Source organism: Somniosus microcephalus, chromosome 29 (genome assembly GCF_052327205.1).
Source record: "Somniosus microcephalus isolate GS21.2 chromosome 29, FLI_Smic_1.0, whole genome shotgun sequence".
NCBI lineage: Eukaryota > Metazoa > Chordata > Chondrichthyes > Squaliformes > Somniosidae > Somniosus > Somniosus microcephalus.
The window spans coordinates 35,136,922-35,148,326 of NC_141015.1; the positions used below are offsets into that span (position 1 = coordinate 35,136,922).

Genomic DNA, 11,405 nt, shown 5'->3' on the forward strand with positions numbered 1-11,405 from the left:
ATCTCATTGAATGGTGGAACGGGCTCAATGGCCTCCTCCTGTTCCTAAGGAAGCATAGATTCAAACTATTAAAAGGCAAATTTAAGAACAGAAATCAGGAAGTTCATTACACAGAGTGGTCAAGAGATGGAATAGACTCATGGGTGGCATCGTGGAAGTGAAAACCTAGTGTATTTTAACAAACTGTTGGATATTGTGACGGGAGGGGAGCTGTACAGACTTTATGGGCGGATTGGCTACATTGGTCTGAATGGAATACCCGCTGCGATCTTGTGTTTGTGAATCTCGTTAGACAGAGAAGATTCCTCACGTGAAAACAAAATCAACCAATCTGCACTAATTCCTTTTTTATATATAAATAATCATTTGCATGCTTGAATTTTGGCTTTAAGGGCTGGAGTAGAATTACCTGTTTTCAATCTAACTTCAGTTACAAGGGAACGGTAGCATCGTGGTTACATTACTGAACCAGTAATTCAGAGGCCGGGACATAATGATCCAGAGACATGAGTTCAAATCCCAGCATGGCAGCTGGGGAATTTAAATTCAGTTGATGTCCCTCAGGGAAGGAAATCTGCCGCCCTTACCCGGTCTGGCCGATATGTGACTCCAGACCCACAGCAATGTGGTTGACTCTTAACTGCCCTCTGAAATGGCCCAGCAAGCCACTCAGTTAAGGGAAATTAGGGATGGGCAATATAGAAACATAGAAGATAGGAGCAGGAGTAAGCCATTCGGCCCCTCGAGCCTGCTCCGCCATTCAATGCGATCATGGCTGATCATCCAAATTCAGTACCCAGTCCCTGCTTTCTCCCCATATCTCTTGATCCCTTTAGCCTTAAGAAATATATCCAACTCCTTGAATATATTTAATGAATTGGCCTCTACTGCCTTCTGTGGTAGAGAATTCCACAGGTTCACCACTCTCTGGGTGAAGAAATTCCTCCTCATTTCTGTCCTAAATGGCTTACCCCTTATCCTTAGACTGTGACCCCTGGTTCTGGACTCCCCGACCATCAGGAACATCCTTCCTGCATCTAGTCTGTCCAGTCTTGTCAGAATTTTATAAGTTTCAATGAGATCCCCTCTCATTCTTCTAAACTCCAGCGAGTACAAGCCCAATCGATCCAATCTCTCCTCATACGTCATTCCTGCCATCCCAGGTATCAGTCTGGTGAATCTTCGCTGAACTCCCTTCCATGGCAAGAACATCCTTCCTCAGATAAGGCGACCAAAACTGCACACAATACTCAAGATGTGGTCTCACCAAGGCCCTGTACAACTGCAGCAAGACATCCTTGTTCCTGTACTCAAACCCTCTCGCTACGAAGGCCAACATACAATTTGCCGCCTTAACCACCTGCTGCCTTGCCAGCGACGCCCACATCCCGTGAATGAATTTTTAAAAAACCATCCCACCACCCATTAAGTTAAAGATGAGGCATTTATTGGAGTTTGGTGAATACTCGAAGTAGTCCTTTGGTTTGTGCGGGTGTTTTGGAAGCGGTTAGGTAGGCGGGGACAGACCTGATAATCACCTTGTCCCATTTATATCCGTGCTTCTGAGGGCTTTATGAGAAGAGGTATAGAAACAAAAAGTTTCATAAAGTTCGCACAGTTCCCCTCCTGTCACAATATCCAACAGTTTGTTAAAATTCACTAGGTTTTCACTTGCACGATCCCTCCCTGATGCACTGATGAATTTACAAAAAGCCTTAGGAAGACCACGGTTGGTGTCGCATGTGCGGTTTTGGGGGCGTCACGCTATAGGAATGATGCTGGGGCAGCGCAGATTCACTCGGATGCTGCCTGGTGTCGGGAAGACCATACGAACATAAGAAGTAGGAGCAGGAATAGGCCATTTGGCCCCTCGAGCCTGCTCCGCCATTCAATAAGATCATGGCTGATCTTGGGCTCAAAGCCACTTCCCTGCCCGCTCCCCATAACCCTTCACTCCCTTATCTTGTAAAAATCTGTTTATCTCCACCTTAAATGTATTTAATGACCCAGCCTCCACGGCTCTCTGGGGCAGAGAATTACACAGATTTACGACCCTCCGAGAAGAAATTCCTCCTCATCTCAGTTCTAAAAGGGCGACTCTTTTATTCTGACGAAGGGTTTCGACCTGAAACGTTGACTCTATTTCTCTCTCCACGGATGTTGCCTGGCCTGCTGAGTTTTTCCAGCATTTTCTGTTGTTATTTCGGATTTCCAGCATCCGCAGTATTTTGCTATCGTACTGTCCTTGGGATATTGTTAGGTCGTCTGGTTTCTAGGGCGGTTACACGTCTTGAGCATCCCCTTTTGTCTTGCAACATTTGCATTTCTATATCTTTGGTTAAATCTTGTAGCCAGCCCAGTTACGCGATTATGTGAGTTAATGCTATGGCACCGCCTTAAATAAAAACAGAAAATGCCGGAGATGCTCAGCAGGTCAGGCAGCATCTCTGAAGAGAGAAACAGAGTTAACGTTTCAGGTCGATGACCTTTCGTCAGAACTCTGTTCCTCGCTCCACAAATGCTGCCTGACCTGCTGAGTATCTCCAGCATTTTCTGTTTTTTATTTCAGATTTCCAGCATCTGCAGCATTTTCTTTTTGTAGTTATGCACTGCCTTTTATAGAAACATAGAAGATAGGAGCAGGAGTAGGCCATTCGGCCCCTCGAGCCTGTTCTGCCATTCAATGAGATCATGGCTGATCATCCAAACTCAGTACCCTGTCCCTGCCTTCTCCCCATATCCCTTGATCCCTTTAGCCTTAAGAAATATATCTAACTCCTTCTTGAATATATTTAACAAGTTGGCCTCTACTGCCTTGTGTGGTAGAGAATTCCACAGGTTCACCACTCTCTGGGTGAAGAAATTCCTCCTCATCTCTGTCCTAAATGGCTTTTATAAAAAAAACTTCCTCACCATTTTTTTGCATCGAGCCAAATCCCCATCATGCACCAGCACTCCACACCAACCCCCCGTACAGCCTTCCGGACTCGATCTCGAGTTCAACAATTTCAGATCATAACCTCGGCCCCTATTATATTTTTATATATTTTTTATCCACACCTTTGGTTTGTGCCTTTTCCTTTTTTCTCTCTCCCACATGGCAGCTGTCTCTCACTCTGCCAGCGCATTTCACACTTCATCTAGAGCCGTCCTTTGTCTCTTTACCTGTCCTATTACCATCTCGTCTCGTCTTGAATATCTCTTAATGTCTCTTCAGCTCTCTCAGACCTTCCCCTTTTGTTCTTTCATCCCCTCCCCCCATTTCCCAGCCCCCAAACTGGCCTTTTAATCTGTTTCATTTCCTGCTTTTTTCTCGGTTCTGAAGAAGGGTCTTCGACCTGAAACGTTAACTCCGTTTCTCTCTCCACGGATGTTGCCTGGCCTGCTGAGTTTTTCCAGCGTTTTCTGTTGTTGTTCCCCATACACATCCTTTTCCCCCCCCCCCCCCCCCCTTTCATTATGTTTCAAGTACACAGCGAACGGCGTTTGTCTTTTCCGTTTCAGCTTTTGAGGATGCTGGAGTAGACTTCTCGTCTAAGCAGTGGATTGAAGCCGATCACTGTCGTGGTGAACTCTTGAAGACCAGCGGCAGCATGCGTCAATCTGCATGTGTATAATGCTGTGGTGGCTGCCTATTCGTTGTTTTCATGGATCCATTGTGTTTGTTTCTGCTGTATGGGAGGTGTACAGATAAAATGGCTGCTGTATATGTCCCTGATAACTCACTTGTTTTTGGCAGCAGTGGTTCGAGCGAAAACAGCTCCTGAACCGGTTACTTGCCAAAGTACGGACATCCATAATTTAAAATAATTCTTTAAGAAAAAAAACTTACAAAAAAAATTAACAGTCGGTGTAGTGCTCAGAGATTTAAAACAAAAAGTATGTCGAGATTAAATCAAGGTTACTTTAACCAACTCTGATCAGTTAATTGTCAGTGCGAGAGTAATAATATTACAGGTAGGTTCAGTTGAGGGTGCCACGGGAGGATACCATGCAAAACTTGAAGCTCCTTCTGTCAGTGAGAGGTAAAGGTTAATTTGCTAAAACCGAGAACCCTCCTGGAGGTTGACGAATGAACATATGTTGAAATTTGAAGGCCAAGACTATGACATCGCTGTTCTGTGAAACTTGTCAAAAAAAAATACTTCTAGGCGATTGCATTTTTTTTTTCTCTCCTATCGATCTTATTGCAAAGTGAAGCTGTGATCTCATTTATTGAAATGGAACACACGAAAAAAAAAAGTATTTCTTTCTCATCTGTTTAACATTTCTTCCAGTGTTCTCCACAGCAAAATTAATATGAATATATAATATTATGAAGTTTTTTGTCGTGGCATAAGTACAGTAAACTTATCTCTGGTTTAAAAAAAAAGCTGAGTCATTTGCATACAAAGGTTTGCAGTATGTTGTAATCTAGTTACTGATCACGACCATTTGACCTGTCTGCTGGTTATACTCTGCCTTGCGTCATTGAGGTATGGTGTAGATGTATAGCCGGGTTAACATTATCTTAGTGGGAGTACAAGATCAAACACGGGGCAAGCAGTGTTTACATCTATAGACAGCACTGTGCTGGCTGGGAGGGAAGACTTGTCACCCTTCGGATAAAATGGTCACACATTTAAAATATATATGCAGTTTTACAGAGGTTATGCATGTGTTGTTTCTGGTCAATATTTTCACTGTACGTGTTTACTTGACAAAAATAATGATGTACCTAGTTCTGCATCTTTAACAATCTTGCACAGTCTGGACAGTATGTACCACATAATTTAAACCGAAGCTTGATATGATAAATTCCTGTTTAAAAAAAAAAGGCGAAGTAAATTCATTGCATTGTTACTGTATCTTATGGGGCTAATATCTTATAGTTTTAAATAAGGCAACTGATGCAGGATTTTGCATGATATGAAAAAAAAATACCCAGTGTTTGTTTGTTATGAATGTTGGTAGATCTTCATAGCTTTGTTACTATAGGACTTGATCTTAAAAAAAAAAAAAAAAGTATTTAATAAAAAGAAAACCGATCGGTGCATCTTGTTTTAATCGCTGCAGTCGATGGATGTTTACCTTAAAGCCTGCTTGAATTTGTTTGGCAAAAAAAAAACAAAGTTGTCAATTAGTAAGGAGCATTCTTAAACCTTTAAGAGTACGCGGTATTCAGTGTTTTCAGTTACTTCACTAAAGCTAAACGAGTCCAAAATACGTGAAACTGAACGCAGTTTTCCCTTAAGCAAATACCCTGGCAGAGCCAGTCACCGTCCTTGCATCTGGGAGAAGTTCCCTTTGCAAATCATATTTGCACTATTTCAAATTGCCCAATTGTCAACATGGTTCAAACCTCTTGATTGGAGAGATCAACTCAGATGCTGTTTTGAGGTTGTCCTGGTTGAGACTATTAGCGGTTATATTTAAGAACCCATCCCCACGCTTGCTTTTACCCTCATGCCTTCATCTGCATTTAAATGATTGCTGTTGTAGAAGCAGCCTTGCGTTCAGAAGCCAGTCCTGTTGGCTATCTCAATTCAATTCAATTTTATTTGCCATATGTAACTAGTACAATGGAATGCTTACTCCCCGTAGGGACATATCTTTGAGGGGGGGGAGCAAAAGAAAAAAGTCATGGCCATCATCCGAAGCATTCATCTGCTCCAGCCCAAGTACTTCAGGATTGTTGTTTAAGCAGAAAGACAAATCACCCCCAAATTTGCCCATTTATAGCTAGCAAAGATATTCAGTGGCCCCGTGAACGTACCTGAATCGGTCTCACCGGGTTTCACTCATTTTGAGACTCGATACTTTTAGTTACCTAAATGTAACCTGTTTCTGTGTGTCTCGCACTTTTAAAATAAACACATTCTGTGTACTTAACTGGGTCTGTTATCTGTCTCACTCTTTCGGCCCATAGCATCTCACTCCCAGCAACTGACTGCTTCGGCAGCTAGGCAGCCTCTTAGTCATGTTTGCATGTCACATTAGTATGGGGTTATTTCAGTGCCTCTAGAATTCACCTTTTCGTCCCCACTCCCAATCGAAATACATTTGGGGTGCTAAAAGCATCACTGGGATGTGGGACGCAGGGGAGTATATGTGGAAATGTCATTAGCATTTACTTATTGAAAGATCCCAGTTTCGTAAACTTCAAATTTCATCACTCAGCAAGCACACGAGTGTCGTAAGTATCTGCTAGCCTGCCGTGCCTTATTCTGGATGAAGCCCTTGGACTGGAACAGTCAACCTTACTGGAAACATCTTTGTCATAATTGAAATATTCTGTTTGTACTCTAAGGGTTTAATGATTCTTTTAGCGCTGATTATGTTTTCAAGAAAAATATTGTTTGTGGTGATCTGTGACTGAAGAAGCCTCTCATACAATGGTTAACATACAAGTAATAGGAAGGACAGAAACATTAATACAAGAACTGCTTTCTTATTCTCAGTAAGAGATGACTGATAAACAACAAGGGTGTTTTTCCAAAGTTATTACAGGTGAAAGGGAATAAGGAATCGACCATGCCAGTGAACGCCATGTATTTTTTCTTCTTGCTATTAAACTTCTCAATGTTAGAAATAAAAATGATTTCAAGCAACAAAAGTTTTTTTCTTTCTGCATTCTTTTTAAAAAGCTCTCTCTGCTCGTTTTCTGCACTCCAAAAATTTTCCCAATTGGGGAAAAAGAAAAGAAAAAGACTTGCATTTATGTAGCGCCTTTCACGACCACCAGACATCTCAATTGAAACTTATAAAATTCTAACAGGACTAGACAGACTAGATGCAGGAAGGATGTTCCCGATGGCGGGGGAGTCCAGAACCAGGGGTCACAGTCTAAAGATAAGGGGTAAGCCATTTAGAACAGAGATGAGGAGGAATTTCTTCACCCAGAGAGTGGTGAACCTGTGGAATTCTCTATCACAGAAGGCAGTTGAGGCCAACTTATATCTAACTCCTTCTTGAATATATTTAATATTTCTTAAGGCTAAAGGGATCAAGGGATATGGGGAGAAAGCAGGGACAGGGTACTGAATTTGGATGATCAGCCATGATCTCATTAAATGGCAGAACAGGCTCGAGGGGCCGAATGGCCTACTCCTGCTCCTATCTTCTATATGTTTCTAAAGCGCTTCACAGCCAATGAAGTACTTTTTGAAGTGCAGTCACTGTTGTAATGTAGGAAACACGGCACCCAATTTGCGCACAGCAAGCTCCCACAAACAGCAATGTGATAATGACCAGATAATCTGTTTGTGATGTTGATTGAGGGATAAATATTGGCCCCAGGACACCGGGGATAACTCCCCTGCTCTTCGAAACAGTGGCCGTGGGATCTTTTACGTCCGCCTGAGAGCAGACGGGGCTTCGGTTTAACGTCTCATTTGAAAGACGGCACCTCCGACAGTGCAGCGGAGGCTCCCTCAGTCTAGATTTTTGTGCTCAAGTCCCTGGAGTGGGCCTTGAACCCATGACCTTCTGACTCCGAGGCGAGGGTTTTACCCCCTGAGCCACGGCCGACACTGACAAAAGTAATTTCCTGTTGGCGATAAACAATCAGCTTCCAATTTCGACTTTAAAAGCAACTCGGAAATTTGAGACCATCAAGTATGAAGCGATTGAAAAGTATATTCCTTTTTAATGTAATTTTGTCCCCCCTCACTGCATTTCACCTTTATTCTACATCCCAACATATTTTTGGAACAACGCACCCATATTCGAGGGTGGGACCGTCGAGATTTGCCAAACTTCTTCGCCAACACCTCCCATCTCTGCCAGCACCGTCACTGAGAAGAACAAGAGCAGCATTGCCAATGGGACCACCATTAGCTGCAAGTCGCACACCATCCCGGCTTGGACACAGGCTCAATGGGCCGAATGACCTCCCGCTCTGCTGTACTGTTCTATGATATCACCATCACTTAATCGTCACTGGGTCAGAATCTTGGAATTCACTGATACCATTGTGGGAGCAGAATCACCACAGCCGCAGCAGCAGTTCAAGAAGATCCTATACGTCAGGGAGACATTTTGAGATAATATCCAGAATTTTAAAAATACATATATTCTGTCCATTTAGAAATAACAGTACATTTTAAGTGGAAAGACAAGGCAAGGTAACCTAGCACCATTGGAATAGCATAACAATAGCCTCAGCAGTATTTTTTTTGATCCCTATGTACAGTAAGGCCGCAATTTTATCGGCACTGAGAGGGCGGGTTTGGAGGCGGGTCACAGGTTAAAATCGTTTTGATTGATGGTGGGGTCCAATCCCGCCTCCAAACAATGTTACCAAGTGTCGGGTCCCCAATTTGCACCTGGACCCGACACCTAGCGGCGGGAAGAAATTAAAGCCACTTACCTGCCTGTTAACAGGCTATTTTTTAATTTTGCCGCTTCTGCCTCGGGCTTCCCGACGCCTGGACACCACGCCAGGTAAGTGTGGCGTGTTGAGAGTCTGCTGTAATGTTACTGCATCGATGACAGCTGCAGAAGTGGCATGAAGGATCCAATGGTACACTGGTGAGTCTCAGAGGTAAGAAAATGTTGGGGAAATCATTTTTAATGCATTTACACATTTATTTAGGTAACAAGTTTTGAAATCAATGTCTAGTCCCGCCTCATTGGGAGAACCTCTCTCACCAGTGACCGATTGCTCCTGTTACCTCCCCTGCAGCTGCCATCTGTTCTAGCCTATGCAGGGAGTCACTGGAGAGCCTGGGAGCAAGGGCTCACCTTTGTTCAGTGTTTGCAGCACCTGAATGCTGTCAAACACTCAGAAATGAGCTGTCAAAGAAAAATTGTGTGTGGTCACTTTAAGAAAATCAGCAGATGACATGTCACCAAATGACGCCATCTGACCGGCTTCCTCTTAATTGGCCGGCAAGCCCGCAGAGCAGGCTTAACGACGTCAATCAACGTAAAATCACATCCGTGGGCCGGATGCAGCTTGGGGCGGGACTGGAAGCCGGAAACCACCTGACCCGCATCCAATGACAAAATCGCGGCCTAAGTGTCTGATCTTAGCCCTGTCCATGCCACAGAGTCAACCAGAGAGCAGCAACTAACCCAGAAGGAAAGAAAGATTCACTTGGAACTGTTCTGGCATGCCTCTAATCAGCCTGCTTTAGAATGGTGTTGACCATGGTGAAGCCTAAATTTCCTTGCCTTCCAGCATGTCCTAGGGCGTGACCTGAAAGAGGAAAGAGAAGTTTTTCATGTTTTCAAATTTGGAAGCGGCTCTGCTGTGAACAGGGCGGGTTTATCACAGTGAGTGATCAATGCACAGGGATCAGCTGGGTCGCATGTTCGACCCTGTGACGCTACTGTTGACCTCCAGGGTCAAGGATGGGGGGGGAAGCAAAACGATTGATTCCCATCCTCCTGACCACTCAGTAAATCCTGATGGGAGAGAGAGAAATGGTGAGTGAGCCAATGCAATTAGGAGGTAGGGGGAGGAAAAAGTTGGCAGGTAATTGAAAAGGTTGATGACAAAGTGGAAATGTGTTTGTGTTATCTCAAAAGCCCAGACTCTTCTGGATCTGCAGTTACAATCCAATTAACTGAGGGATTTCAGTGCTAATCGTGAGGGAGCAAATTGAGGCTAGCTACAAGTGTAAGGGAGCAGAATGAGAGATGTGAACACCATGAGCATAGAAACATAGAAAAATAGGAGCAGGAGTAGGCCCTTCGAGCCTGCTCTGCCATTCAATGTGATCATGGCTGATCCTCTATCTCAATACCATATTCCCGCTCTCTCCTCATACCCCTTTGTGTCTAGAAATCTATCCATCTCCTTCTTAAATATATTCAGCTGTCTGTGGTAGAGAATTCCACAGGTTCACCAGCCTCTGAGTGAAGAAATTTCTCCTCATCTCAGTCCTAAATGTCCTACCCCATATCCTGAGACTGTGACCCCTCGTTCTAGACCCCCCCAGCCAGGGGAAACATCCTCCCTGCATCCAGTCTGTCTAGCCCTGTCAGAATTTTATACGTTTCAATGAGATCCCCTCTCATTCTTCTAAACTCTAGTGAATACAGGCCTAGTCGACCCAATCTCTCCTCATATGACAGTCCTGCCATCCCAGGAATCAGTTTGGTGAACCTTCACTGCACTCCCCTCTATGGCAAGTACAGGAAACTTTCGATTAACCGGCACCTAAATAACCAGAAATGCCGGTTAACCGGCAAAATTCAGGAGTAGGTTCAGGTAACTTTTATTTTTTTACTCCATTTGTTGCTGTGCAAGGGTGTGGCTGCAGCTGTTGCTAAGCTACAGAGACGCTTGCAACTTGTGCCCATTGTTCTGAAGTAAGCAACAGGGTTTGTTGTTTTCTACGGAGCTCTCAGCTCCGTATCTTTTACTATAGCGTTCGGTTATCTGGAATTTTTGATGAACCGGCACCACGTCGGTCCTGTCCGTGCCGGATAAAAAAAAGTTTCCTGTATATCCTTTCTTAGGTAAGGAGACCAAAACTGCACACACTACTCCAGGTGTGGTCTCACCAAGGCCCTGTATAACTAGTAAAAGCACTAGTCACTCCCAACTGCTTTCTCTTCTTGGTAATCAATCAAAGAGCAGCATTGGTGGGAGTGGGATATCTGCTCTTTTGACTGCGGCGGCGGGGGGTGGGGGGGGTGGCGGGGGATGGTGCCACCCTGACCGCAAGTCAGTCCCATCAGGAAGGAAACATCGAGTAGAACCGTGGAATTGGAGGAAACAAAAACAAAGGAGAAATGCTGGCCACCTGAGTCACTCCTGCACCTTTTAAGGCAGTCCATGTTAGCTTTGTATTTAACTGCATCCAGAACTGGTTACCTACCTGTCCTTTAACTGAGGTATGATGTGAAGCACAGGGGAATGTTAGTTTAGACAGTGCAAAATGAGTGGACAGGGACTTGGGGGTAAAAAAGATGTTTTCTGTTTTTAGAGAATGTTATTAAAAAAAAATCATTTGTAAATCTAAAAACTGTACAACTCACCAAATAAGGCAGGGCTCTAGTTGCCTCACAGAATAGTTTTATATCTGTGGGAGACATTGTATCATTTAACAAGTCCCAGTGTGGGCCCAAGATGAGCAGGAAGGAGATATGTCCTGATCAAGGCCATGTTTGAAAGACTTTGTGCAATAGCATTGGTGTGGGAACACAATCAGAACTGGGAGGAACTAATTCACTGAACAGCCAGAAAACCCCCTCCGGTGCAGCGGAAATCATCCACAGGTTCGAATAATCCAGGACATCCAGAAATCAGCACAGTCACAGCATACTGCAGTAGATTATACAAAGTATGTTAAATTAAAGCCGTTCCACCATAGCAATGCTCACAGATAGTCTCGGGTTCAAAGCAGTTGTGATAATTAGCTTCTAACGGGTCCTATGCCTTTAAGGGCAATGCTCCAAATAGGTAAACAGAG

At 43.9% G+C, this 11,405-nt stretch overlaps 1 protein-coding gene across 17 annotated transcripts in view; it reads left to right on the forward strand.

The window, feature by feature from the left end:
* LOC147098633 (calcium/calmodulin-dependent protein kinase type II subunit gamma) overlaps nucleotides 1-6,595 on the forward strand; it is a 442,156-nt gene extending 435,561 nt beyond the window's left edge. For all 17 annotated transcript variants that reach the window (XM_085970577.1, XM_085970580.1, XM_085970582.1 and 14 more), the window contains one exon: nucleotides 3,505-6,595. The gene's annotated coding sequence lies outside the window, so the exon portion shown is untranslated. The remainder of the gene's footprint in view (nucleotides 1-3,504) is intronic.
* The last annotated feature ends 4,810 nt before the right edge of the window (nucleotides 6,596-11,405 follow it).